This window comes from Papio anubis, chromosome 17 (assembly GCF_008728515.1).
Source record: "Papio anubis isolate 15944 chromosome 17, Panubis1.0, whole genome shotgun sequence".
In the NCBI taxonomy this organism is placed as follows: domain Eukaryota; kingdom Metazoa; phylum Chordata; class Mammalia; order Primates; family Cercopithecidae; genus Papio; species Papio anubis.
In genome coordinates this window covers 20,441,857-20,469,780 of record NC_044992.1, presented here as the reverse complement: position 1 = coordinate 20,469,780, position 27,924 = coordinate 20,441,857, and the positions used below count along the sequence as shown (strand labels likewise).

General features: G+C 47.4%; 1 protein-coding gene across 1 annotated transcript in view; it reads right to left on the bottom strand.

The window, feature by feature from the left end:
- KSR1 (kinase suppressor of ras 1) overlaps nt 1-27,924 on the bottom strand; it is a 170,703-nt gene that overhangs the window by 98,487 nt on the left and 44,292 nt on the right.

Here is a 27,924-nt window from a genome sequence, read left to right as displayed (position 1 = left end):
GCAGTCCACCATGTGTGAGCTCCCCCATTCCAGTGGAGCCTCCCCGATGGGCGCTGCCCCCTGCTCCATGGCGCCTGGTCCCATCAACCGCCCAAGGGCTGAGGAGTGCAGGCGGCGCTGGGGACTGGCAGGCAGCTCCGACTGCAGTCTGTGCGGGATCCACTGGGTGAGGCCACCTGGGCTCCTGAGTCTGGTGGCAACTTGGAGAACTTTTACTTCTAGCTAAGGGATTGTAAACGCACCAATCAGCACTCTGTGTCTAGCTCAGGGTTTGTAAATGCACCAATCAGTACTCTGTGCCTAGCTCAAGGTTTGAAAATACACCAATTGGTACTCTGTATCTAGCTAACCTAGTGGGGACTTGGAGAACTTTTCTGTCTAGCACTCTGTGTCTAGCACAAGGATTGTAAACGCACCAATCAGCACTCTGTGTCTAGCTCAGGGTTTGTAAATACACCAACTGGTACTCTGTAGCTAACTCTGTGTCTAGCTAACCTAGTGGGGACTTGGAGCTCTTTTCTGTCTAGCACTCTGTGTCTAGCTCAAGGATTGTAAATGCACCAATCAGTACTCTGTCAAAACACACCAATCAGCTCTCTATAAAATGGACCAATCAGCAGGATGTGCGTAAGGTCAGATAAGGGAATAAAAGCAAGCTGCTGGAGCCAGCAAGCGGCAACCCACTCGGGTCCCCTTCCACACTGTGGAAGCTTTGTTTTTTCGCTCTTTGCAATAAATCTTGCTGCTGCTCACTCTTTGGGTCCACACTGCCTTTATGAGCTGTAACACTCACTGCAAAGGTCTGCAGCTTCACTCCTGAAGCCAGCAAGACCACGAACCCACTGGGAAGAATGAACAACTCCAGACGCCCTGCCTTTAAGAGCTGTAACACTCACCACGAAGGTCTACAGCTTCACTCCTGTCAGCGAGACCATGAACCCACCACAAGGAAGAAGCTCCAGACACATCTGAACATCTGAAGGAACAAACTCCGGACACACCATCTTTAAGAACTGTAACACTCACCGCAAGGGTCCACGGCTTCATTCTTGAAGTCAGTGAGACCAAGAACCACCAATTCCAGACACAGTAGTAGTAATTTATTTAAGAATTCATTCAGAGAAACAGCTGCACCCTTTGTACCCCTTAAGTGGCAAAGAAGTTGTTATAGTCTTCTGAAAATTATCACTATGAGTGCTATAATTCTGAATGTAATGTCTCTTAATTAGAATTCATACAAGAACCATGAGAAAGAAAGAAAGACAAAAAAAAAAAAAAAAGAAGAAGGTTGCAGTTACGGAACAGATCCGGATGCCACAGGGGTAAGGCCCCACCTTTCAAGCAAACTGTCCCAAATTGGAAAGGGCTGTTTTCATTCTCCCTATAGCACACCTGTATTTCTCCAGTTTGATGTTTAGGGAGAAGATTTACGCAAATGTCTGAATGGCAAATCTTGCTAGACTACCTGGGGTGTCCTTAGCCCCAACTACCTCATCCTCTTTCGGACGAAGAAGGCACCAGGAACACCAAGGTCATCTGCCTTAAGATTAAGCAGCTGCAACCTGGAAAAGCTTAAGGTTTAGAGAGAACCTTTGGAAATCTTTGTAATCTTTGGGAAAAAAAATGCAAACTCAGTGACCAAACTGTAAGGGGTGGAGAGCTATAGCCTCTCCTAAATGCCAGGCTTTGGGAAACTCAAGGTAAGCCTTCAGAGGAGACCCAAGAGGCTCAGCTCATTCCGCTACTACATATAATCGGCATCTAATCCTTACCATGGTTCTTAGCCATGTGTCAGGCACTGTTCCAAGTACATTACATGTGGTAACTCATTTATTCTCCCAACGAAAGAAGAAACTGATGCGCAGAGGTAACTTGCCCAAAGCCAGAGCCAGAACCAACCCATGCAGTGCCTTTGTGCAAGGTGAAAGAGTGCCTCACATCCTCTGCACATACACAGCACAGACCCACAAAAGGCATATTCCTGGCAATAAGGGTAGTCTGGATTTCAGGAACCCTTCACCACGTTGTGCAGTGCACAACCTGCTTGACTGTACACAGCCCCATCCAAGTTCACACAGTAAGAGGCGGAGCTGGAATCTGAACCCAGGCCACCTGGCTCCCAGGTCTGCTACCAAGTAACAAGCAGGCACAGTTTCATATTAAATAAGTGGCCTGCAAATTAATGCAACTCAGAATATACAGAAGCACTGATGCGGGTGACTGAGAGCACAGTTCTGTGTGTCTGGAATGATCACATTTTCAGTAACGATGAGACAATGCTCTGACACTTACAACTTCATGGGCACAAGATTTTTTTCTTTCTTACCATTTCTAATGGGAATATTTCAAAAATGTGCCCCACCCTCTTCCACCTTATAGCATAATGTAATATACCCTGCTTGAACTCCACAACACCACTGCCACTCCAGGACCCCACAGCCCCCCTCCCTGCCTTTTCCTGCCACTCTGCCTGCAGCCTTCTAATCCTGGGTAATCTCTTCTTCTCTGCTCCTGTAATTGCTACTGGAGGAAACTCAATGTGCAGGTGGGTTGGGGACATCCAAAGTTCTAGGTTTTGACCTACTTCCTCTGGCTTAGCAGCTCTTTGACTTGATCCTATCTAATTCCTTGCTCTTCCCCAATTCCTGGGGCAGCATCTCACCAGTTTCATGCTCTACAATCCCTGTTGCAGAGACACTGGAGGCCACTGGCCTGTACTTGCTAGATTTGCCTATCCTCACCTCCCATCATTACCTCCCTCCTTGGGAAGGGGATGGGGAGGGGAGGTCTAGCTGTCCTTCAGCCTCCAAACCTGCATTCAAATCTTTCTGGCCTTAAGAAATACTTTCTCTTCAACTCCTCCTTCTCTTTCTCATTTCCTTCAAGTTCAAAGATCTTGACACGTTTCCTCAGCTGTTCAATATTACTCCTCCATTGACCTTAGTCTCTCTACTCCACCAAAACTGCTCTTGCAGAAGCCCTCAGAGTCCATGTTCTCACTCCCACCCTCATCCTGCTTGACCTCACTGGGGCATCTGGCCAGGTGGTCTCTCCTCCCAGACATGCCCACCTCTAGCTTCCCAGTTCTCCTACCCTTCTGACAACTCAGCAGCCTCCTTCCCAGGACTCCCACAGTCACCTACATGCTGATGCCTCCCAATTTAGAAAACTCTGAACCCCATTCCTCTCATAAGCTCCAGCCCCAATCTAACCCCCAAATGGATGGCCAGCCTGCATGGGCCAGAGGTACCCAAACTCATTATCTCATCTTTCATCATCTAGAGGTGGCCTCCCACTTTCCACCCTCCTTTCTTCCTAACAGAATGCTGAGGTTTTAGCTGGCCCATTGCAGGTAGGTGTAGCTGTGTGACTAATACCTGGCCAATGACACATAAATAGAAGTGCCACAAAGTACTACATTGTGTAATTTGAAAAGGAATATTTACAGGACACATCCTTCTCCAGTTCATCCATCCTGCTCTCTGGAAAGCTGATGTGATAGCTGGAGCTCCAGCAGCCATCTAGGAACATAAGGACAAGGAATGGCAGAAGGGTAAGCTGGAAGGATCCTGAGTTCCTAATGACTTTGTGGATCCACCACACTGATGTTGGGTTACCTACATCCAGACTTCTCTTATGTGTAAGAAAAATTAACTTGTTTGAGTTACTGTTATTTGAACTCCATTTTATCTAATATCCCCTCCAAATTGGTCATATCTTGCAAGACAAGGAACTTGGTCAATAACATCAACATTCACTATCTGGAAGCCTCCAGCTATTTATTTGCCAATTTTCCCCCATCAGACTGTGAGCAACTTGATGGCAGCAACATGTCTCTCATTTTCTAAATAACTCAAACACAAAAATGGTATCTTTCTCTTTGTTTTTGTTTTGTTTTGTTTTGTTTTGTTTAACCTTACAGAAATGGTATAATTACTACAAATATTCGTCAACCTTTCTACCAACGTTTTTCTTAAATGTAGTTGGGCTGGTTCATGTAAGTCAGATGGAACTGGTGAAAAGTACTACATTGTGTAAACCATCATTTATTCATATATTTCCCGGCTAATAGGCTCTTAGGTCCCTTCTAGCTTTTCATCATCACCAAAAATGCTACAATGTACATCTATTTCTCCTTGAGCACTTGCATGCTAGTTTTTCCAGTACAGACACTAGAAGTAAAATTTTTGGCTATAGGGTATGTGTATCCCTAACTTCACCATACCTAGTCAAGTTTCTCTTGAGAGTAGTTGTACCAATTTATACTCCCCAGGGCCCTGTGTGGGAGAGGAGGCTCCTCCCCATGCGTTTCTGAACTGCCAGTTTCTACCTAACATGATGGTAGTAGGATGCTTTTTTTTTTCTTAGTACTCTGAACTAGCTACAGCAGAAACACAGGAATCCCCTGAGCTAATCTCCCCAAAATGTTGCCTGGCTGCTGCCTGAGGACAGGCCACCCTGCAAAAAGCAACCTAACTGGGCAGCCAGCATTCAGAGCGGTACACCCATTGCCCTCTATCTATGGTGTCTCCCCCTACAAGACAGAGACTTTCCCCCACTGTAGTCTTGCTGGCGGGTTGGTGGATTAGTCCTCTGCTTTCACCCCTCAAATTATTTCATATCCAGCCTACTCCCTCAAGCCCTCTCCAAATACCAACCAGAAAAGGACATTGTAAAGGTGTTTGTCCCACCACAAAATCCTCCCTCTTTTCCCTGGAGCTCTCAGGCAGGCTGCTGAAAAGAACATCTCATCTCTGCTGGAAAGAAACACCTCATCTCGGGTGGTGGCTTTTGAGCATCTCCTGATAAAGGAAAATCCCAGGCAGAGAGAGGGGCCAAGTTGTTTATTTCCAAACACAAGCCAGATTCCAGCTGTGACATGTATACTGGATCTGCTCACTGCAAAGGCGAGCTGGGCGGGAGGGCCACGGGGAGCGGGGGCCGAAGTTGTGTGGAGGATCGTGTGGTTGTTTATTTTTAGGTAAGCCAGTATTCCTAGGATCAAGTTCATAGCCCCTTCTCAGTTCTGTTTTTCCTGACTCTGCCTGTCTATGGATTTTTCATGTGAACTTGCCCAAGTGCAAAGGGTAGCTGCCTTGACCCACTTAACCCAGGGGCTCAGAGCGACGCTCTGCCAGGCTCAAGGCTCGGGGTCTGGTATCCACCTTTCCACTCCACAACATTTATTGAAAGCTTGCTCTGGCCAGGTACCAGTGTACAACAATGACTGTAACAAAAACCCAGCCATTACCCAGAACCTGCCCTCCGAGAACTCATGGCCTAGAAAATCAATACTTGTGATGTCATGTGAAAAGATGTGATGGTAAATATGTGCCAGGGAAAGGAAAGAACAGAGAAATTAAACCGAACTAAAACTGGTCTCCCTACCAGCATGGGTGATGAGCAGACATTTTTATCATCAACAAAATAATTCCAACTGCCTGCCTTTCCCATAGCCATGAGAGTGTGGATTAACAGGGCAACAGGCAGTGCTTTGGGAGCTCAGACTTCAGGAGACCTGGTTCTAACCCACCTGCCTCCATCAGAGTACCCTTTGCTGGCCAAGCGTGGTGGCTCACACCTGTAATCCTCATGCTTTGAGAGCCTGAGACAGGTGGATCACTTGAGCCTAGGAGTTTGAGAAAAGCCTGGGCAACACAGTGAGACCCCATCTCTACAGAAAAACGCAAAAACTAGCCAGGTGTGCTGGCTCATGTCTGTGGTCCCAGCTACTCAAGAGGCTGAGGCAAGAGGCTTGCCTAAGTCCAGGAAGTCGGGGCTCCAGTGTGCTACTGCACTCCAGCCTGGGCAATGGAGCTAAACCCTGTTTCAAAAAAAAACAGTGGCATTTGTCAACTCATTGTCCTCATGGGTAAACTGAAGGGTGGAACGAGCAACTCCTGAGCAGTCCTTTCAGCTCGGGTATCCTAACCAGGGGCTTTCCACCCTCCCTATGTATCAGAATCCCTTGGAGCGGGTATACATACAGAGATGCCTGGACCAGTTCCCACTCCACAGGTACTAAGTCAGCTGGTCCAGGGCTGTGCTCCTGACATGGATGTCTTTTAAAAGCACCCAGGTGACTCAAACACGAGGACAGGGTTCAGAACCACGGTGCTGAACAAACTTCCTGCTGGTGATAGCCACCAGTGCTTAAGGACCAGGCTTCCATTCCACAGACTGCCCAAGGCAGGAAGCGAACCCAAGGCCAAACAGCCCATAGTTAGTGCCTGCTGTCTGCTCACAGGGATACACTGATTTCAGGAAGATTCCAGTTAGGCCAACTGGCAAACAGGGAATCACACCGTCTCCCGCACCCTCCAGCTACCTACTCTCAGCCCCTTTTTGCCACTGGGAGAAATAGGTAAGGGGGAAGGCAGCACCCCTCCCATCCACTGAAAGGGGGCCGCCCCACCCTCGGGAAAAGGAGGCCAGTGAGAGCTGGAGGCAGTGGGGCCTGGGAAACCTGGGCGGGCATGGCCTGGCCTCCCTGCCTGTGAGTCAGCCCCAGAGGGGCCTCGTCCGGACAAAGGGGCAGAAGAACAAAGCTCCACTGTGCCCATTCTGCACGGAAAAGCCAGCAGAGACAAGGAGACTTCAGGGCTGGCGGCATAATTAGCATTTTATTTATTTATTTAATTTTCGTTTTATCTAACAAATGCCTTAGGGGACACAGCACTTATTATGCACACCAAGCAGAGTTTCTGAGCCCTTTCTAAAGATTAAGCTTTAGGAGATTAAGCTTTCCAGAGTTAATGTCCAGGGAGGGGAAAAAATTAACTCTCCCCCTCCACAGGCACATAAATTTACCTATTGCATTTGCTACTGTCTGGTCTATAACAAGATACAGAAACCACTTGGGTCTAGGAATATGTCCCAGGGTGTGACTTAAATCCCTTTGGTGCCCTTTATAGAAGGCCATCTTCTACAGGAATGGAAATTTTCTCATGGCAAGGTGGAAAGAATTTGAAAGTTAAACTCCATTTCCTACTGAACTTAGACAAGTTTCAGAAACTCTCTGAAACTCATTTTGGTGTCTGTCAAATGGGAACAGTGTAGCCTATTTCAGAGGTGTTATGGAGTGAAATGAAATAATTCGGTATAAAGGGTGCAGCAAAGGGCCTGACACCAACTACAGTTTATTCCCTTCTCCCATCTGCAAAGCGTCACCCCTGCCATTGACAGAGACTCTGCTGCACCGAGTACCCATGGTCTAACAGCAGCCCTGCCAGGTTCAGTATTACTATCCCCACTCGCGGCTGGGGAAACAGTTTTACTATCCCCACGCCCAGCTGGGCTGGATGAAGAGCTCCTCCCAAAGCTCACAGCTCTCAGGTGGTGCGGCCCACGTTCAAAGCTTGTGCCATGGACTTTCCTTTGGTCTTAGACTCTAGGTCCCTCACTACAACCTGTCTCAGTTTGTAACTTAAATAATCATACAGCTCAGTAGAGCTCCTTGCTTTTTGGTTTGGTTTTAACAGTGGCAGAAATCCCCCACAAATCTGTCAGCTCTAAACACTCACACTGCAGGCCCCACAAGCAAGCATCCAAGGCTGGGCTGTGCAGAGAACGTGGACAGCTGGAGGTCCTGGGACTGACTGACCATCACCACTCAGGCTGCCCATTCTTGGCACCAAACACACCATGGCCAGGTCAGAGAAGAAACCATGCCAACATGATAGAATCACCAAATGCCTGCGGTTGAAGGGGCTTCCTTTCCTCAGCTGTAACACAGGTATGGGGAGGAGTATTGCTGAACTAAACAATCCTGGAGGGATTTCCTGTCCTCCCGCCCCTGGGAGCACTAAGGGAGCAGTTGATTCAACCTCCATGTGGCCCCACACTTGAGCCACAGGGCAGGCCTTGACCTGCAACTGGAGAGCGGGTGCCCAAGACAATTTTAACAAAACAAAAACCCTCATTTCTGAGGCTTCAGAACTCCTCTCTGCAGGGAACCACACCCAGGGCTTCCAGGCGCTGACCACCACAAGCCATTATTTAGGGCAGCCTCTGTTCAGGTATTACTCCTCCCACTGTCACCACTACCCACCAGCGGCCTTACAAGGCCCAGAAGTGAGTTCTGCAGCCCATGGTATGGTGAGAGGAACCATACCCTTCAGGGTCTTTTTAAGGCTTCAGGGTCAAGCAAGCCTGCAGCAAGTGCAGCCCTGCCACTCTTCTAGGTAATGTGACCCTAGACACATCACCCAACACCTGAGCGGTCACTTCCTCACCGTTAATGTGCTATGCAGGGCTCATGATGCACACATCCTACTCCAGGACCCAGCCAGTGCAGGCCACAACAAACGCCAGTTCCCTGGAGGGCTCTTTCCCTGTCTTTTTCCCACCACAGCACAATGGAGGGATATGGATCATTTCCAGCACTATGAAGGCTATGCCTTTGGTGGAGAGGGAGGAGGGTCTAGGGAGTGTCCATCACTTACCCTCTCCTTTGAGCATGGCAGCCTTAAGCTTTCCCGACTCCTGCCAACACAGTTCTTGCTCCTACCTCCACTTTCCCACAGAACTGGTCGGCACAGAACATCAATTATCAACATAGATGTCCACCTCCCCAGATTGCAAGAGCCTAGCAAGGTCAGGCTCTGAGCCCCATGGGCACAGTGCCTTGTAAAGAGGGGGCACTCAGATGATGAATGGGCACTGGGCCGGCAGGCAGACAGCAAACACCAGAGTTAACAGAAACCACTGCTACGTTTTTCCGGGGGAGAGCTACATTTTCCCAGAGAAAGGACAGAAAGAAAACTATAGGATGCTTTCGAAATACATACCTTCTGCCTTTTTCTTTCACTTTAAGAATATTAAGGTTCACGCCAAATTTCACAAGTGCAGCTACTCCACCCAATATTAAATGGATTGAGAAATGAAAAGGTGTAGCTATTGCTTCATTGCTGCTAAGCTAATCTATCCAAGCTGTTTCACACCTCTGGGGCCTTGTTTAGAGGCTGTCTCCACCTAGAACGTCCTACTCCCTACAAAGCCTTTGCCAGCTCCCCCCTTGCCAACCCCCTCCTTCAGACTCCTTTTGGGGACAGGATAGACTTCAGTGAGAGCATCTCTAACAGCCTCCCGCATGAATTGGTTTTTTAAGTCTTCACTCACTGAGACAGATGCTGTCTGAAACTAGAAGGTCTTCTTATTTATTTCCGTATCAAGGACATCTGGCCTCATGTGGTGGCATACAGCAGGTCCTCAATAATGACCAAATGAACAAATAGCTTGAATCGTGTTACTGCTTTAGCTTACAATCATTATTTTTCCATTCTTGCCTATATCTGAAATCATCCCAGGCCCCAAATCTTCCACTTAAAATCCAAGCTTACAACCCCCATAATTACATACCATAGGGACCCAACTGCAATGCACTCAGTCCCTTAGTTAGAAAAAAGCAAGTCTTACAATACCGAAGTGGGCCAAGGGTCGATTCCCTGAGCTCACCCAGGAAAACAATCTATCTTCAATCCTCAGTGGTCTCTTCCAACTCCAGGTTGAAATCCATCTGATGAAATGCTACACAGGAGCAGTACTCAATAATACTCGTAGTTTATTGTCCAACAAAAATGAAAGAATTATTATCAGCCAGGTGCAGTGGCCCAAGTCTGTAGTCCCAGCATTCTAGGAGGCCAAGGTGGGCGGATTGCTTGAGCTCAGGATCAGGAGTTCGAGACCAGCCTGGGCAACGTGGCAAAATCCCATCTCTACTAATAAAGTATAAAATTATCCAGGCATGGTGTGTGCACTTGAACCCAGGGGGTGGATGTTGCCGTGAGCTGAGATCACACCACTGCACTCCAGCCTGGGCCATAGAGTGAGTGAGACTCTGGCTCAAAAAAAAAAAGAAAACAAAAAAGAAAAAGAGTTATTAAAGACCTGGAATTAATAGAAAGGAGTGTCTGGGTTAAGATAAGGGGTTGTGGAGCCCAAGGTTCTTATTATGTAGATGAAGTCTCAAAGGTAGCCACCCTTAAAGGCAATAGATGGCAAGTGTTTCCCATTCAGACCTTTAAAAGGCGCTAGGATCTCAGTTAATCTTTTCAGGATCAGAAAATTACCTAGAAAGGGAAGAGGATTCTCTACAGAATGTAAATTTCCCCCACAAAAGACAGCTTTGCCAGGCCATTTCAAAATATATCAAAGAAATCTATTTGAGGATAAAATACTTTTGTTTTTGTTTCTTTCTTTCAGGGCCTGCTGTCATGTGATGTTATACTAGAGTCAGGTTGGAATTGGGTATCTTATTGCCACAAAGAGTCTCTTTTGTCTTAAGATCTCTGTTTTAATGTTTAGACTGGTCATTCTGTCTCACGAAAATGTATAAAACCAAGCTGTAACCCAACAACCTCGGGCACATGTTCTCAGGACCTCCTGAAGTCGTCATGGGTCATGGTCTTCACATTTGGCTCAGAATGTACCTCTTTAAATATTAAAAAAGAAAGAAAGAAAATAAAAAATGAAAGCAGGCTATAGAGCAAAAAGTACAGGATGATCCCAGCTTTGAAAAGTTCTCTGATTTTTAAGAGTGTTTCAATTTTCTTTTATGGTTTTCAAATTTTCCACAAGGAACATATATTACTCTTGAAATCAGATACGAAAATGATGGAAGGAAGAAAGGATGAAAGGGGGAGAAGGAGGATGGGGAGGGAGACACTGCACTATCATAGAAAGGGAGTGAGGACAAAGGCACATGAAGACATCTGTTCCAACAATGGATTTATCTCTCTCATCAGGTAAATATGGCTCACATTGGCCTCCATCCAAACGCCCTCCCAGGGTGGCCCAGTCCCACACTGAACACACCCCATCTGTGTGTGATGATAATATTAATGATAATAGCTTTTTTGAGCATTTACTACATGCTAGGCACTATTCCATTTAACTCCTCCTCATTTCTTACAATGACCATAAGGCAATCATTACGATTGCTCTTTCACAGATGAGAAAACAGAGATCAGCTAACTAGCCCAACGTCACACAACTACCTTCTCTTGACTTTCTCCTTTGGCAACTTCCTGGATGTGATAGGTCTCTTCATTAGATAAAACCAGGTTTTCTAGAGGTTGTGCTTATAAAATGGGAGCTACATTCCCAAAGACAGATGAGGTAAGGAGGAAGCTATGTTGAATGCTGATGAGAAAATTAGCATTACATCAGCCATGGAGAGCCAATTGTTAAATATTGCCTTGACTGGAGAAGATTTCAAACTCCTTCCCTTAACACAAAAAGGAAAAAAAAAAAGGCAAATTATTTCATGTGATAGGCCAGAAGAGATCAGAGCTGATAAAACAGACTAAGCCTGCTCATGAAAGCCCTACCTAACCTAGAGGAGAGTCTATGGTTTCACCCAGAGCCTCCTCCCTCAATCCGCATGCATTTCTACCATGTTGGGTTCTCTGGTTTCTCCCATCCATAGATTATAGTAAAGCAGAACATTTTAAGGTGAAAATAACCAGGTTTCTAGAGGTAAATGCACAGAGGCCACAAGACCTGACAGCAATAATGGGATAAGTGGGAAAAAAAAAACTACGAAGCAGACCCAAGATTTAAAAAGCATAATTTTCTGGGACCATTATAGGAGAGGCAAAGCGGCCGTTCAAACCACACCTTAATAGAGCCTACTGAGGCTCCCAGCAACAGCGAATAAGTCATTAAGTTGTTTAGAAGAAAATGTGTCTTCCCAAACTACAGTCATGCGGTGTGTAATGCCAGAAATACATTCTGAGAAACGTGTCTTAGGTGATTTTGGCTTTGTGTGAACATCATAGAGTAATGAGTATGGTAGGTGACTGTAATACATTTGTAAGACAAATCTAAACATATCAGAACACAGAAAAGGTACAGTAAAAGTACAGTACTATAATCTTATGGGATTACTATCATACACGTGGTCTGTTGTTGACAATGCAGTGCATGACTGCAATTAAAATGATTAAAATACATTTTGGTGCTTACAGGAATATGTTTCAGTTACCCAATATAAATTCACTTTCTATGAAACAGCTTGTTTCCTATCTATTTTATCCAGTGAATCATGGCACCTGCTGTTAGCTGCCTTCCCATGTCCATCCTCGTTTTCCTTCCTTAACCTTGGGAATCCCTGATTTTGTTCCAATAATAATGTGCTCAGCTCCCAGCCACCCTGACAACCAGTGGTTGCCATGTGATCCAGTTCTAGCCAGTGAAATGTAAGGGAAAGCCTATTGCTTGGTACTTCCAGAAAGTTAGTTTTCCTCATTAAAATGGATAAGAGGCAGTTGACAAAAGCCACCTTCCTACCTGAAATGCAAAGGTGAAGCCTGGAGAGATTGCAGTCATCTTGGGAGTATGAGGCTTTGTGCTGAAGATGATAAAGCAAAAAGATAGGAGACAGTAACATGGAGCCCTAAGACTGTCGGCCTCTGGGCTTTTTGTTTCATAAGAAAAAGAATCCCTTACTTCCAGTGTTACTTTACTTTTCTTTTTTTTTTCTTTTCCTTTTTTTTTTTTTTTTTTTTGAGATGGAGTTTTGCTCTTGTCGCCTAGGTTGGAGTGCAATGGCACAATCTTGCCTCACTGCAACTTCTGCCTCCTGGGTTCAAGAGATTCTCCTGCCTCAGCCTTCTGAGTAGCTGGGATTACAGGTGTACGCCACCACACCCAGCTATTTTTTTGTATTTTTAATAGAGAGAGGGTTTCACCGTGTTGGCCAGGCTGGTCTTGAACTCCTGACCTCAGGTGATCCACTTATCTCAGCCTCCCAAAGTGCTGGGATTACAGGCGTGAGCCACTGTCCCCGGCCTTACTTAATTTTCTGAAATATGTAGCCAAACAAACCCTAAATGGCCCCTTAATATCAGGTTATAATTCCCGGGTGATAAATATGACTGCTAATATCTCACTGTTTTCCTCCAAGTAGCCTGCAAAGTATTTTCATGTCTTTGGGGTGCCCCAATAAAACACAGGCTGACAGAGTGTTATTTACTGGGAGCTCGCCTAGCTGTTGCAAGTGGCAAATGGCCATTCATTGGTATTGTGTTTTTGCTAAGCTGACTTGCTTTTGCGAGTTGGAATTTTGTTAGGAAACAAAAAGTGCTTTATGGCAAAGGCGTTAGCGCCACAATGGGACCTTTCTGCTTTGATTATGAAAACACATTAAGAGCTTAGCTGCACCGCAAGCAGTGGCCCGGAGACTCGGCTGAAGCCTCAGCCTTTCTGACCATTCTCCACTCAACATGCTGGAAGGGCACCAAACCCACTTGGGAAGAAACACTGCAGGCAGACACCAAAGATTAAAGGGGTTGGGTGTTCAGGTCCACTCTGGAGAACCTGTGTGATGAGCAGGCTGTGCCCCAACACAGCCCTACACCCTTCTTCACCAGCCCCCCACACTGGCTACATGCAACTCCCGTATTCCCCCTTGCAGGGGTTAAATGTAAGCAGCAAGCAAGCTTTACTGCTCTAATTCCTCACAACACCTGGAAAAGGATGTGTTCCCAAGAGAAGCTCAGAGACAATTCAAGGGGTATAGTAATAGGACAGTAAGCAAAGCTTCCCTGGGGTGCCAGCAGACACACACTTGCTAAGGTGAGCCACTCTCCCCATCGGCTTACAAGGTTAATATGAAGATGGGATGAGATGCAGTGATTCCACCTCCAGGTACACCCAACACAAGTGTGCGCATGCATATACACAATACAGGCTGACCGAGAGTCATGTCCAACAATGCTCACGGCAGCATTTTTTTTTTTAGGGAGAAGGAGTCTTGCTATGTTGCCCAGGCTGGTCTTGAACTCCTGGGCCCAGGTGATCCTCCTGCCTCAGACTCCCGAAGTGTCAGGATTACAGACACGAGCCACCACATCTAGCCCACAGCATTTTTTAGGAATATCCTCAAAATGTAAACAAATAAAATGTTCAAAAGGAGAATGGATACAAAAATTATGCTCATCAGTCAATCGAATAACACACAGCAATGAAAATGAACAAATGACAGCTACACACAACGAAAATGCACGGATTTCACAACAACGTTGAATGAAAGAAACCAGATACTAAAGAATATATACAGCATGATTATCCTTGCAGAAAGTTCAAAAAACAGGCACAACTGAATTACAGTGTTTAGGGATTCATATTTTGGGTAAATAGTTATTTTAAGAAGCAGGGAGACAACTACTGCTAAAGTCAAGCTAACGTTGTGTGTGGCAGTAAGAGAAGAGATTATGATCAGGGAGCCTTCGGGGGCTCTGACAGGGTTCCTTTTCTTGGACGGTGGTTACAAGGGTGCTCATTTTGTGATAATTCACCAAGCTGTACATTTATGTTTTATGTACTTTTCTGAGTCTGTATAATACTTTACAATATAAACAGAAAGTTAAAAATGAAAAGGAATGATGTCTAGATCCAAACAAACCTAGCCTACCATAGGTTCTCAATACATCTTTTTGTTTGTTTGTTTGGAGACGAAGTCTTGCTCTCTCGCCCAGGCTGGAGTGCAGTGGCATAATCTCAGCTCACTGCAACCTCTGCCGCCCAGGTTCAAGCGATTCTCCTGCCTCAGTCTCCCGAGTAGCTGGCATTATAGGTGTGCACCACCACATCCAGCTAATTTTTGTATTTTTAGTAGAGACGGGGTTTCGTCATGTTGGCCAGGCTGGTCTCCAACTCCTGTGACCTCAGGTAATCCACCTGCCTCGGCCTCCCAAAGTGCTGGGATTATAGGCGTGAGCCACTGCACCTGGCCATTCTCAATACATCTTGATTGAACCTGAATCCTATGACACTTTATCACCCCTCCAGGATGCCTGGCATCCTCCTCTTCTGAGAAGAAATGCTCACATTTATGTTCCACTGGAAACTGGCAAGGGTACAGCAATTCATCCTTCCCCAGATGCTTCGCGTATATTCATCTCTATTTTCCACGCCAAAATCATAAGCCCCTCTGAAGGAGGACATGGCTTGGGATGTACACATTTTCTCCACAGATTAGTGATGGAAACCTAACCTAGCTCAGAAAGCAACAAAGAAGTCACTACAGGGAGAAAGAGCAGGGAGTTTTGCTGGGGTCATCAAAGCAAAGGCTGGAGGCACATCAGGACCTTGATGAGGGGACAAGGGGTTCAGGATCTGGTCTACCCCAGCCCTGAAGAGTCGGCTCAAGCTAACTTAACATACACATGACTGCTATCAATTGCACAAAGCCACTTGGGTTCTGCTATCCTAGAAAGTCCACATCAATCGGTGTATTCTCCCTGGTGAGCAAGCTTACACTTAAGCAGATGTTTTTCGGGTGTGCTTATCCTAACACCAAAAACTAGTTTTAAGAATTGCCACATGTGTGGCAGGGAGCAAACAAACCTGGATGCTTACAGCTCATCACAGCAGTGGTCTCGACAGTGAGACAGGATGCAGAGGAGTCTGACCCTGAGAGCCCTCTCACCTGGGCAACCTTGCTTGGGCACTGAAAAAGTTTGCCTCAGGAACCTCCATTTCCTAAGCTGACCAACCTACCTCTAAATCACACATTCTCCCTATGGAGATACCTCAACCAAGCAGCCACAGCCCAGCCCTGCCAGCCCAGAAGCATCCCACTCCCACCTCGCTCCAGGTCCTGCAGGAAACTTGGTCCAATGCTCCAAAGGCCCCTCCTGAGTGGGGTCTAACTGCTCCAGAGAGCAGGCTGTTTTCCTGTCTTTCTCAGTTCCAGACTCCAAGTGACCAACGATGCTCTCCCTCCCTACCTGCTGGCACTGTTCAGTTTCTTCCCAGTCAAGTACATACACAGCCCTCGATGCGCAGCACGCACCCTCCACACCCTCCCGGTCTTCCACCTCCCCGCACCGGTGAGTGAGCGCACCTCCAGAGCACTCAGGCTGGGAGAAAGGTAAGAGGCTTCTGGGGCTCTGAGATGTCATGACAGTCCAGTCAGCTGCCTGCCAGTGTTTCAGCCCCAGCCAGCTATCCCCACGTTTCTTGGCCTACCTCTTCACAGCCAAACATTCGGCAAGAGCAAGATGCACTAGAATCTCTAGCCAGGAAACTCCTCATCCTTCTCACTTTTTTCCTAAGAAAGAAGTAAACAGCAGAGGAAGTAGACAGCAAAGGTGTTTTTAGAGCTTCTAGATTGTTTTTCCAAGAGTTGTGTGCAGTGTGCACAGGCAGGCTCATGCCCACCTTCTAAGACTCCGTCTTCTCAGATGGGGATAATAGCTTTCTCCCTGCTCTCAAGACAGTTGTGAGAATCAAGGAATGGGAAACATGCCGCGTGGCTCCTGGGTGGTGCGGCACTCCATACCGAGATAACTCTGGCTCAGAAGTGTGCCTGGAAGGCACTGCGGGATGCTCACAGGAGGATTAAAGTGCATTTGCTGGAGAGAATTGAGCCAGGAAATGGTTATCTGTACACTTTTAAAAGACACTAGATAAGCATTCTTCATAGCCTTCTGCCAAGCACATCATACCCCCAGCCCATGCATTTGGAAAAATGAACCAGCAACAGAGCATCTGCTCTGAACGGACGACACTGCAGCCTCACTCAAATCCTCTTAAATGCCCTCTTTTACAGACGACGGCACTGAGGCTTGGGGAGGTTAAGTTACCTAAATAAACTTAAGCTAAGGCCACTCAGCTCTTCAGTGTTAGGACTTGGATTTCTCTCTAGCTCCCACACTCTATCCAATTTCATTGTGTCTAAAAACCATCCATTAAACTACACAAAATGACCACTCATGCTGCTACCACATGCTTTACTGGCAACCAAGCCTTTTTATGTCTACTCACTCGGTCCTTACAACTCTTCAGTGAATGTTTTATCACCATCAACACTCCCCTTTTAGAGATCAGGAAAACTGAGGCTCGCTGAGGTGAAGTGATGTGGCAGAGGTCACTGGGATAATCGTGGTCAGGAAGAGCCCTGGTGGGGCAGCCCCGCCGCCTTCCCACACTAATCAGGGATGGTTTTCCTAGAGTCTTGGTTCTGCCACAAATGACAGTCCTCAGAAGAAAGGATCAGAAGTCCACGGAAAAAGGGAAAACCAGAAAAGTTCTCTCCGGGCAAGCTGCAGCAAGCCTCCAGGCAGTGGCCCAGGTGAACTTGTGTGAAGAGAGAGATTCCCCAGTTCCCCTGAGTGCCAAGAGGAGGGACAAGGTGAAGTGCTGGTACTTAGGGTACTACACTCCTCAGGTCCCCAAAACTAGGATTATATGATGAACTCCACTACCTCTGAGCCACGTCTGCCCACCCTTAGGTAAGGAGATTAAAGCCAAAACTGGGTATTGCCCCTGCTCCTCCAACATAGCCCTTCACACACAATGAAGGGTTCTGGCCTTTTTATTTTTTTATTTTTATTTATTTATTTTTTTGAGAGAGGGTCTTGTTCTGTTGCCCAGGCTGGAGTACAATAGCACAAACCCAAATCACCGCAGCCTCAAGTTCCGGGGCTCGGGCAATCCTCCAACCTCAGCCTCCTGAGTAGCTGGGACTATAAGCATACACAACCACATCCAGCTATTTTTTTGTTTGTTTTTTGTTGTTGTTGTTTGTTTGTTTTAAAACAGAGACAAACTCTCCCTATGTTGCCCAGGCTGGCCTCAAACTCTTGGATTCAAAAGATCCTCCTGACTCAGCCTCCCAAAGTGCTAGGATTACAGGCCTGAGCCTCTGCACCCAACCTGCTCTGGCTTCTTTAATATTTATTTGGTATTTAAAAGCCACTTGGCCTAGAAAGCAGGGTTGCAGAAAAATGCCTGGGGTGTAGGAAACTGTGCTTTCCTTGCTCACACTGCAGAGGATCCACTGGAGCATCAGGCCTGGCCACCCAACCACTCTGCACCTGGCTTCTCTGCCGGGTCTGTTCAAAATCCAGGCCCAGGCTGCGCACGGTGGCTCACGCCTGTAATCCCAACACTTTGGGAGGTCAAGGTGGGTGGATCACCTGAGGTCAAGAGTTTGAAACCGGCCTGGCCAATGTGGTGAAATCCCATCTCTATTAAAAATACAAAAAGTTAGCCAGGCGTGGTGGCAGGCATCTGTAATCCCAGCTACTTAGGAGGCTGAGGCAGAAGAATCACTTGAACCTGGGAGGTGGAGGTTACAGGGAGCCGAGATCATACCATTGCACTCCAGCCTGGGTGACAGAGCAAGACTCTACCTCAAATAAACAAAATAACATAAAATAACATAAAATAAAATAAAATATATAAAATATAAAACAAAATAAAATATAAAATAAAATAAAATTCAGGCCCAAACCTAGGAAAGAGGGCCCAGTGAAGACAGGCTGAATCTCAAGCCTGTGTTTGTCCCTGCCCTTCCTGCACCTCCTGTGAGCAAGTGTCCAGTCCCCTTTGTTTTCATCAGGAAACTGAGGGTTGGAGAGAAGAGGCACTAAGCCCAGAGAGGAGTGATGTGGGGCAAAGAGCATGACCTTGAGTCAGAGAAGGGCTTCACTACAAGCTCCTGCCACTTACAAATAGCAGGACTCCAGGCCAGTATGTTACAACTTAAGCCCTCGATGATCCTCATCTGCAAAATGGATATCACAGCACCTTCCAGCTCAGTGGGAGGATTCAGAGGGACGATAAAAGTTCCCAGCATAGGGCTTGGCAGGCCATAGGCACCCAGTCAATGGTAACCATTATTCTAACTGCTCAGAGCCAGGATTCCATGCAGGGCTCATGGCTTCCTCTGTCCAGTTAGACACATTCAAACCTATGTCCATGACTCCAAAGTCCACCCTAACCAGCCACTCCACCCCAACAGAAGCTCCCTCAGTAACCTAACTTGCTGACCCAAGACCCCAGAGTAATGTATTACCAGGGTGGCTGCCACAGTGAACAACTGCCCAGGGCACTTGCTTCTTTGTAACCAAGGTGGCAGGTTGGGGAGCAGGAGACTGGGGCACGTGGGAGATTAGGGAGGTACCCAGATGGGTTTCACTTCTCCCCTCTGAAGCCAAGATAGCCCTTTCTAGGGCAGGGCAGCAGCTGCCAGGCTATACTCTAGAACAAGACTATCCAAGAGATGTATTTGGCATATTCTAGTAGCCATATTAAAAGCCTAACAAAGGCCAGGCATGGTAGCTCACGCCTGTAATCCCAGCACTTTGGGAGGCTGAGGTGGGTGGATCACCTGAGGCTGGGAGTTCAAGACCAGCCTGACCAACATGGCGAAACCCTTTCTCTACTAAAAATACAAATTAGCCAGGCGTGGTGGCTCATGCCTGTAATCCCAGCTACTGGGGAGGCTGAGGCAGGAGAATCACTTGAACCCGCAAGATGGAGGTTACGGTGAGCCAAGATGACACCATTGTACTCTAGCCTGGGCAACAGGAGTGAAATTCCGTCTCAAAGAAAAAAAAAAAAAAACCAAACAAAAAAGATTTTAATTATCTATTTTATTTAACCAAACATACCCAAAGTATCACTTCAACACATAATCACACAAAATATACAAAAATCAATATAAAACATTAAATATATATATATTTTTCCGTTGAGACAGAGTCTTGCTCTGACACCCAGGCTAGAGTGCAGTGGCACTAGGATCTCGGCTCACTGCAATCTCTGCCTCCCGGGTTCAAGCAGTTCTTCTGCCTCAGCCTCCCTAGTAGTTGGGATTACAGGCCCCCGCCACCATGCCTGGGTAATTTTTGTATTTTTAGTAGAGATGGGGTTTCACCATGTTGGTCAGGCTGGTCTCAAACTCCTGACCTCGTGATCCGCCCGCCTCAGCCTCCCAAAGTGCTGGAATTATAGGCGTGGGCCACCTTGCCTGGCGTAAAGAGATCTTTTACATTCTTTTGTTCATATTGTCTTCTGAATCAACCAAGCATGTTTACACTGCACATCTCAACATGGACTAGCCACAGCCTCAGTGCTGAGTAGCCACATGTGGCTGATGGCTACCGCACTGGAGAAGCAGAATGAACATCTCAATTATTGCAGAAATTTCTACTGGACAGTGCAGCTGTCCTTTTTCATCAGATCCTGAGATTTGGGGGGGTGGGAGGCTGGCATGTGTGGGGCTCTTCTCTCTGAATTACCAGAGGGACCGATTTCTCTGACAGCTGGGGGCTGACAGGAAATACCTGTTTGTCAGGCTATGAAAAAGTTTTCCCCTCTGTCTTCCTCAGGCTTGGGCAGGGCTGGGGGGTTTCCATGACCCATGACACCTGCAGAGCCCAAAGCATCCCCTAGGGAGCTGAACCAACACTCAGACCACAGAAAAATGCAGCCTGGAGGTGGGGGGAGGGGGGTGGGAGGGGGAGATGGGAGATAAAGGCTGGACAAATCCCCAAGAACACCAAGTTACCAACTGCAAAGGGAGGACTCCAGGGGACTCCCAGCTGCCAGCCCCCAAGTCGGCTGTCTCCAGAGATGACCAAGAAGGGGAGGTGAAATCACTGAAATGTGCAACCCCAGACACAGGTTGGACAAATCCAACTATATCCACACAATCGAATATCAGGCAGCGCTTAAAAACTCTACAGTGAACATCTACAACTAATAATAAAAACTATGCTTCGTTAAACAACCACATCAAGTTAGAATGTTTACCTAAACTACCTCTTGTAATGATTGCAGTGGAGTCATGAGTTAGGATAGTGTTATTCCCATGCTAAGAAAAGTGAGGGTGAGGTTCTTCAAAGAAAAGTTCACCTAAGCAAGATGGCCCAGCCAGCAAGGGGCCAAGGCCACACTGAGCCAAAGCCCTTCAGACTCCAAAACCCAAATCCGACCTTATTACTACACTATTGCCTTCCCGTGGTGTTTTTAGGGCAGAGGAGGTGAACTAGATACATATCCGCCTGCAGACAAGGACAAGGAGGAGGATAGAAATATGAAAAGTTTGGTTAGGTGGGGGCCCTGAACCAATTGTTTTTACATTCTTATGCTGCGTACGTAATGCATCGTTTGTTAAAGGCTATCTTCTAGGAAAAGAAAACATGAGAAAAGTACCAAGAACGTCAACTATGCACAAGCCATCCTGGTCACCCCTGAGGTCTGATGCCCCATGCTCCCCCATAGTGGGTGGGCTGAGACTAGAACCATAGTGCTTCAAATAAGATTGAAAATACATCCACTGTTTCTATCAAAGAACCGAATGGAAGCATGGTTGATGGCAACCCCTTGGTGACACCAATACCTGGCACACAATGGGAGAAACATCCACAAAAAATATTAACAGCAAACATGTTTATGATATGCCAGCACTGGTATAAGCATTCTGCATATGATAATTACACTAACTTATTTAAGACGCACAATAACTCTACTGAGGGAGATACTGCTACCATCCCCATTTTACTGATAAAGCAACTGAATCACAGGGAGATCAGCAGCTTGCTCAAGACCATACAGCCAGTGAGTGGCAAAACTGGGATTCAAACCCAAGCAGTCTGGCTCCAGAGCAGGGCCGTACTGACTCTCTTAGAGCAATAATAACAAACCTCTGCTGCCTACATCTGAGTGAATCACCCAGCTCAGGCGGAGACTGCAGGCAGGCACCGTCTTGGATGAAGAACTAATCCCTCCTGGTTAATGAGGACAGGGAAGGGGCAGAGTCACAGGAAGCACGTACACGCAGGCCTGTGGACACTGGGGGATGGCCATCTCAGGGGCAAACGGGTTGCACTGTAGCGCCCACAATGAGTTCAGGTCAGCCCCTCAGTCTGGGAGCACCTAGAACCAGGAGGTGAGAGAACAGATCCCTCTCACTGGCCAGCTCCCAGAGGATTCAAACAGACTATCCTCCTGAAATGTCATAGCCCATGCCCATAGCCGGCAGGTACTGATTCCACAGGTGCTATCAGAGCTGTCCCAGGGCTCTCGTCCCAATCCCTCTCTAGGTAAGAGTTCCCTGAAGACCGGAACCATCCCTTTCTGACCCATAAGGGCATCTTTCCCTGACTTTATGGGACACAGCCCTCCCACATGCTTACCTTAGTGGAAGACAGGTAGGCAGAGCTTTCCAGATTATGCCCATTTTATAGACAGGAACACTGAGGCGCCTGGGAGTGTAAGTCAAACTGACTTTGTTCTGTGCTGCTGGGAACGGTTCTGGCTCTGGGCCAAGATAAGCCGGCTCCTGGCACTACATGATTATTCTCCAAGCCGCTGAGGGAGATGAGCATAATTCCATGAGCCTTCAGCACACTTCCTGCAAAGGAGTACTGCTCCCAAGGGCACGTGCTACTCAGGTAAGGCAGCATCTGCTCAGGCAGATGGCGGCGGGGATGTCCTCTCAGGGAAGACATCCCCGCCCTCCAGTGCTCCTCCCTCATGGAGTACCTCAGGACTGCGGTGCTTCCTGCCCATCTGAAACTCAGAGAGAAGTGAGAAATGTCCAGTCCTTCTCCCTGCCCAGGCCCCATCCCAGTCTGTACCCACCCTTCAAGCAGGCTCCAGGGTCTCTGCCGGCCTCCTCAGTTCATCTCTTTCCCTGGAACCCTCAAACCCCATAGCTGCACCCCATCATGGCACTGCTCACTGTCTGCCTTCTACCCTCTCCATCCCAAATCACTCAACAAACATGACTGTGCCACAGCCTGCGAGAGGCCCTGGGAAGGTAAAGACAGACTTTGCCCTGGAAACATTCACAGATCTGCAACTGAGTTGAAACCACTGACTGAGGTGGGTAAGAATGGCCGGCTGACTGCGGCCCAGCCTCATAGAGCCAGGCTGGGCACAGCTGCTGGATCCCAGCAGGTGCCTTCACAGATGTTTGGGTAAGTCATTAAACCTCTCCAGACCTCAGAGACTCATCTTTTAAACTCCCTTCCATTTCTTCTACGAAGCAACCTGCCAGTGTCTCTATACTTCCCACGGGGCCAAGCACAACATCTTCACTATAGGAAACAACCATAAAACACTGGATGTTTGGGCTTTTATCCACAGTATCCAGATATCCACCTGCCTAATCCAAATGTCAACTTCTTGTTTTGTTCTTCTTAGAGCACATCTGTCAGGACGGCATAGGCCATGCCATGGTAACAAACAACTCCCAAATCCCAGTAATATAAACAACAGAGGTTACATCTCATTCATACTACATGTTCATTGTGAGTTGACTAGGAGCTCGGACCCACATCTCCTTATACCAGGACTAGGCTGATGGCGCCTCCACCATCTAGGAGCACGAGAGGGTAGGGGAAGGAGTGTGGCAAATCACATGAGCACTAAAGGTTTCCCCACTTTAATGTCATGTTTCTTCCTGCTCACAGTTCACTGGTCAAAACAAGTCACACATCCACACCTAACTGAAGAAGGTAGGAGACTACAACGCTCCCACGTGCTCAGTAGAAAGACAACCAGAAATAGATGGGAACTGCACTAACGACCACAAGCAGGGTTTGAGCAGAAGTTAATGATACCAAACTGGACAAAAGGCTGAATATGATTTCATCTTCTCTTTAGATCAGAGAATCTCGAACTTCTGACCTCAAGTGATTTGCCCATCTCAGCCTTCCAAAGTGCTGGGATTACAGGCAGAAGCCACCCGGCCTAGATCAGAGATCTCAACCTTGCACTTTTAACATTTGGGGACAGATAATTCTTTGTTGCAGGAGGTCCTATGCATCACAGGGTGCTGAACAGCATCCCACGAGATGCTGGTGGCAAACTCCCTCTCCAAATTGTGACAACCAAAAATGTCTGCAGACATTGCCAAATGTCCCTGGAGGACAAAAATTGCCTCTAGTTGAGAACCTCTGCTTTAGACTTACAAGAAGTATACCCTCTCTTAAAGAGCAAAGAAAATAATGACATCATCCTCCTCCCTCAAAATATCTTACTCACAACTCTCTTAAGAGACAGTTTTCTCATCTGCAATATAAGAATGCTGGTACCCACCTCAAAGGGTCGTTGTGAGGATTCAACAGGCAATTAATTGCCTTTAGAGCACTCAGCCCAGGCACATGGTAAATGGTAAGGGTGAGGCAGCAGTGGCATTGCCTGTCAGTAACTGGAGCTCGCTGTGTTACTGTTACCATCAGCACAGCTGCAAGCATTACTGTCCACGAGAAGTGATGGGAAGAGCCAGGCAGAGATTTCTTTTTTAGAGAGCTGGGGGAGCCACTTGCTTGGCCCAAGGTCATCCTGGCCCCAGACAGGAATGCAAGGCTGGAAGGCTGCTGCAGAATTCTTGCCATTTGCACCCCAGCCCCCAACAACTGAAGTCAAACAACATCTGTGCCGTGATTACAGTTGAGGTAGGTTCTGGAATGTGCTGACGCTCAAGTGTGGGCAAGCACAGAAAGATGAAAAACCAGCGCCTACCCCCGAGGAGGGCTCCTGACAAGGGACTAGGTCACCCACAAGCCTACAATGACCGCTTGTGAAGTTGCACGTGGCTCGAGGCTGGCCTCTGCCTTTTCACCAAGTGCTAGAGAGTGGGAGGAGAGGATGGAGTCGATTTTAAATTAGCAAAAGGAAAAGACTGTACAGGGAAAATGTCATATTTTAAGACATTAAGTTTTGACAGATGGCCTGACCTGTAAGACAGGGTCTCAGAATCAGGGAGGGGATACTTCAAGGTCATCAAGCCCACTCTCCCTCCATCCACTGGGGGATTCCTCTTGTGGTGTTGATGGACAGTCATCTTGTCTTCACAGGACCACTTTCAAAGACAAGCCTCAGGGTGGTCGAGGCTACACCGGATGCTTCTGACAGGCATACAGCTTTCTCCCCTCTACGGTGGTTTAAGACAACCGGCTCCAGAATCAGCAGACCTGGCTTGGAATTCCAGCTCTGCCATTTCCTAGCTCAAAGGCTCTGCCAAGTTCTCAGTCCCTTGCTCATCCTTCACAGCCATCAGCTGTCATGCAGTCTGAGCCCTTGGCTAAGGCACCAATCGAGGAGGCAGGCGTGGAGGCACAATCCAGCCCACACAATCTCCACCAAGTCCAGCACCTGGCACAGTCCACCTGAGGGACAACTTTCAGTAACTTGTGCAAAGTCTGCATGTTCCGCTACAGCAGCCCACCCGACCCTCAATTCCTTCACCTCAAAATGTTTCCTAAATCTCCATCAAGTTATTATGAGGACTAATGACAATGTATGCAAAGTATTCACCAGTGCCTGGAACAGCAATCATTGTGATGAAAATTATGACAAGCTGGGTGCAGCGGCTCACGCCTGTAATCCCAGCACTTTGGGAGGCTGAGCCAGGCGGATCCTTTGAGGTCAGGAGCTCAAGACCAGCCTGGCCAACAGAGATGAAACCCCATCTCTACTAAAAATGCAAAAATTAGCCAGGCATGGTGGTGCGCGCCTGTAATCCCAGCTACTTGCGAGGCTGAGGCAGGAGAATCACTTGAACCAGAGAGGCAGAGATTGCAGTGAGCCAAGATCATGGCCACTGTGCTCCAGTTCCCAAAAAAAAAAAAAAAAAAAAAAAGAAAAGAAAATTAGTAGGACAACTCCTGATGACCTAATGTATAGCCTTGGTCAAGGTTCTGACTCTAAAGCAACCACAAGGCTAAATACTGCATCATAGGGTTGCAATGAGGATTAAATGAAACAATGTATGAAAGGAGTTTAGCACAAAGTGAAGGGCTCAGGGCTTGATAGATATCAGCAATTACTATTACAGACTCCCACAGCCTTTGGTCTGAATTCTGTATCCTGGAGCTCATGCAACCTAGCACAATGCCTGGCACATAGGAAGGGCTTGAAAAACATCTGCCATTGTCATTATCACATAATTTGCATACCCTTTGGTATGAATCCTGCATCCTGGAGCTTCACATAAGCTTGATCTCCTGATAAAAGACAAGGATTTGGAGTCAACCCATGTAAAGGGGCTGGTGCAAGGCCTGGCAGAGTCAGGGTCCAGACCCGGCAGTACCCTTTGCCCCCCTACCCGCAGAGGGCCCCAATCCCTGAAGGTGGTGACTACCATCCTCCCTCCACAAACCTCCTCCCATTTCTTATACCTCTGTACCCCAATGACCCACAGGTTTGTCAACATCTCTTACAATGTGTACCCCTCAATTTTCCCCAAATTTTCAGTTGCCGTAACGCTACTTTTAGAACTTTAAAACATTCTTCCAAAACAACTTTAGTTTCTAATTTAACCAAATAAGCTAAAAATAAAATGTGGTACCCAGAACAGAACATGAACATCTCAATGAGGCCTGGTTGGTCCAGGTGCAGGGCTAAGCATCAAACCTCTATTGCTATGGTCCAAGATGTCCTTATCCTTGCTGGCTGCCACACCTCCACAGAGCCTTCTGGAGCATGAAAGCAACTGAAACCTGTCTTTTAACACCATCAGACCTACACTATCCCATCAGTACTTGCACAGTTACCCTTTAGCAGCTGGGGGGCTTTGGGAACATCACTTCTAACATCAGCTTTCATCATCTTAAAGATCACTAGGGCCACTTTGGACCCTAATGCTCAAGGGAAGGCTTCAAGGGTTTCATTTCTAGGAGCCTTCTGACCAGGTGCAAAGCTTTACACCCACTGCATTGAACAGAACCTCCCTTGTCCCACTGACCCCTGCACTCTTTATAAGCTTGCTGGTCACCCATCCTGGCTCAGCTCCCTGAGACCTGGGTCTCCAGCAAATGTGCCTTTATCCAAGGTGATGCCACAATGCAGAACGGGAAAGGCCGAAGGTGCCTTCTCCCATCTGACATGAGTCCACTCTCAAGACGACAGCAGCACTAGTGCAGATGTGGCAGGTGACTCCACCCTGCAATCACTGCCAGTCCTCCCAGGCCAGCCTCAGATAACAGGCACTCAAATGAACCGTGTGCTTGCCACAGTCAGTACTATGCAACAAACTCCCTTTGACACCCTTCCAAAGAGAAGGCCTCGCACACCCCCTCTGCTTTAGTGGTGGCTGATGAATTTTAAACTCTGACACACAATAGTTCATTCAGTCCCCATCTTTCCACAGGATTCTCACTAACGCATTATTGAAGGCTTACCTGGGAGCCAGACCCATCTTCACTGTGGCGAGCACATGAAGATTGGACAACTTGAGTGCCTTGCCAATAGCTTTGCCAAGGGCCGGCTGTCTGTCACCTAACAGAACAGCCTGGCACGCCTTGTTCTGAAAATAGGAAGGGGCCACCACTTTGACCCAGACTGGGCTCAACGTGTGCTCACAAAGCAACTGCTTTAATAATGCTTTCTGGAAATGTCTTAGAAATGAAGCCCAGCCTTAGCAGACTATAGTTTCTGGAATTCACGTTTTTCCTAATTTCCCAAAAGCTGGGATAATTTTTGCCTCGCTCTGGTTGTCTGGTGCCTTGATCTCTCTTCTTAGCTCCTTCAATTGACTGATAAACCATCCTGTGATGGTAATAACCAGGTTCCCAAGTGCCCAGGAAAATAAGTCCTGGGGGTGGACTTCATTTAAAGCAGACTGTGGTCTCTGCCTCAGTTCCCTCTTGCTCCTGGTTGGGTTACACTTGCTGCCCAGGGACCCAACAGAAAACAGAAAGGCGTTGCTTCCCTCCACCTCTCTGAGTTAATGGTGTATTCCTTGGCTTCTGCCTCAGGCTGATCGCACCCTTGTTCCTCTTGCTCTGAACAAATCTTCCAGCGCCCTTCTGATGCCCTTGGCATATCCTAAAGCTGTTAACCCTCCTGGCTCTGCTCTAAAACCAACAGGCTGGTGCTGCTCTCCCACTCACCCTGGCTTACTTGCCTTCTAACTCCATTTTTTCAGAGAAGTCCTCTAAAACCTAACTCAGATCTGAGGGCTCCTCTGCAGCCGCACTCATTTCTTTCAGTGCCTCATGCCGCCCTTTGCTTCTTCCTCAAAGCATTCCCACACGTTCATTAAAGTTTCCCGAAGAGTCTCCATCAAGGCCAGTGAGTCTCCAGCTGCCCACACAACCGCATCACCTGAGGAGCATTTTAAAAATTCCAATGCCCAGGCCCCACCCCAAGATTCCAGTGGGGCTTCGCTAGGAT